General features: G+C 38.7%; 1 non-coding gene across 1 annotated transcript; it reads left to right on the top strand.

The window, feature by feature from the left end:
- Window positions 1–1,094: 1,094 nt before the first annotated feature.
- Window positions 1,095–1,226, top strand: LOC114672010 (U8 small nucleolar RNA). Its single transcript, XR_003722213.1, has one exon. It is a non-coding gene; the product is annotated as a U8 small nucleolar RNA (small nucleolar RNA).
- The last annotated feature ends 1,232 nt before the right edge of the window (window positions 1,227–2,458 follow it).

Consider the following 2,458-nt stretch of genomic DNA (forward strand, 5'->3'; position numbering starts at 1 on the left):
ATCAGATATTTGGATAGAGGCATAAATGATAGTTGTTGGGGGCTGAGTTGTGTCCTTCGTAAAGAAATGTTGACATCCTAACCCTCAGTACCTGTGAGTGTGACCTTATTTGGAAATAGGATCTTTGCAGATTAATTCGTTAAGATGAGATCATACCGGATCCATTCAAATTCAATCACTAAATCAATGACTGTCCTCCTTATAAGAAAGCCATGTGGAGATGCACAAGGAAGACGAGCATGTGAATTCAGAGGCAGAGATTGAAGTGACGCCAAGGAATGCGAAGGGCTGCCGGCAACCACCAGAAGCTGGGAGACCCGAGGAGAGATTATTCCTGGATCCTTCAGGGGTACATGGCCCTGCCAACACCTTGGTTTCAGACTCTCAACCTCCAGAACTGAGAGAGAGTAAATTTCTGTTGTTTTAAGCCTCCTACTTTGTGGTAATTTGTTATGGTTGTCCATTAGCAAACTAAACAGCAATTTATCCTTCTTGTAGATGAGACCCTGCTGGTTGCCTACCCAGCTGCCATTCACCCATTCTCCTTGCATCAAAACCCTGAGTTTGTTCAGCATCACACAGAAATGTGCTCAGGGAGGGTGGCCCGATACTTGAGGGAAAATGAGTGGCCCAAGCAAGTCAGAGTACATTCATTTCCCTTTGCCAGGGATTGTGGAAGAGATGGCACTCGACTCTGCTCTGGCCTCTGAAATGTGAGGGAAGGTCTGTGGGCAGCCTCCAGGCAGCACTGAAGAAAAGCCTCCTCTGCCTTCATTCCTGCCTGAGAGATGGTCGTGTGAGGATTTACTGTCTGCAGCCGCTGAAGCCCGGGCACAGCCATGACAGAAGGTGACTCAGGGCGGTGATATTGTTGAGCTGTTAAACTCAACCTTGAAATAGACTTCTTGTCATGTGACAAAGATGAACTTATATTATTTGGTTGGATGTGCTGTTACTCACAGCTGAAGACAATCTAACAGGCATACTGGTCATGATCATTAATACCACCGATAATGGAATCGGGATAAAAAATAATCTAAGACCGGAAGGCTTGCCACAAATAAAACAGACAAACTGGAACAGGAATAAATGCATCGTCAGGTGAGATAATTCTTAACTGTTTCTCCTTTTGGAGGGCAGATAGAATAGGCTGATAGGAGATGCATGAAACGTGGTTAATGTCTCTGTGTAATCAGGACTTGCAACACCGATTACTCCTTTCTGATTCTCCCTGAAAAAAAAAAAAAAAGGAATAAATGTAAAATTTTTGCATTAGGGATGAAGACAAATTGCTCTATTAGGATAAAATACAAATGAATATATATTTTAAAATTCTGTATGTCAAAAATACCATGGATAAATTTAAAAGAAAAATTACATACTGGGAAAATTACAACACAATGAAATATGAAAGTTTGTTATCCTTATACAAAGAACTCCTACAAACCAATAAGAAAATGGCAAAACAAAAACAGAAACAAAACAAAACAAAAAACCCACACATTTCAATAGAAAAACAGTAAGGAATAAGGAAAGGCAATTCTCAAAAAAAAGAAATTGAATTAATCAATTAGATGAAATTCAACTTCACTGAATACAGTAGAGGATGCAAATTAAATACAATAAAATACACAAGGGCATATTCAGGTTTTGTGAAGCCTGAAACTTAAAAAAACGTGGGAGGTAGGTCTTCAAAACTGTGATTTCAAAACTAAGTGTGAATAAGAATTGTATTTGGAATAAGAAAATAAATCACAGCAAACTATAATGTTTCAAATGCTAAAAAAAAGCCCACACGTGTCAAAAAACAGCAAAAATAACATATCTTTATTAACTGTCTAAGACTTGTTTATAACATTTTTTCCTTTATTCTCTGGATGCCTACACTTTCATCATTTCTTCATTTGGCAACAACTTTGTATTGCTATTTTATGTACAGAGGATAAAAATATAGTTTGTCCTAACACAGTTTATTGAACTATATTTATTCTTACAGTTGAGATTCATAAAACATATGACTCCACACATAGATTTGCTTGCTGTTTGTAACACTGCTATAGGTTTGTGCTTTATAAAGTCAGACATCCTAATATGTTCTCTTTCACATCATGCCCACAAAAAGTTAAAAAATAGATGTAGTGCATTTGTAATGGTCTATACTGCATTATGGAGTGTATTCCTGAAAGAGGAGAACCATTTTGACTGGGTGCAGATGAGAACTGAACCCTCCACTCATAATTTTCCACATCTGATGACTGGAAGAATAGATACAGACTAGATGCTGGCTCTGTACATTTCAAACTGTGTTTCTCTTCTAATCTCCAAGCAGTTCCAGGACCAAGGCTGCAGGCCACGATCATAGTATGATACAATCTTTAGCTCTGCCTATGGTGTTGTGGAGCTGAGTGAGTCAACACAGTGGGCAGTAGGAATGTTCTGGGGAACGATTCCTTTACGG

This window comes from Macaca mulatta, chromosome 13 (assembly GCF_049350105.2).
Source record: "Macaca mulatta isolate MMU2019108-1 chromosome 13, T2T-MMU8v2.0, whole genome shotgun sequence".
NCBI lineage: Eukaryota > Metazoa > Chordata > Mammalia > Primates > Cercopithecidae > Macaca > Macaca mulatta.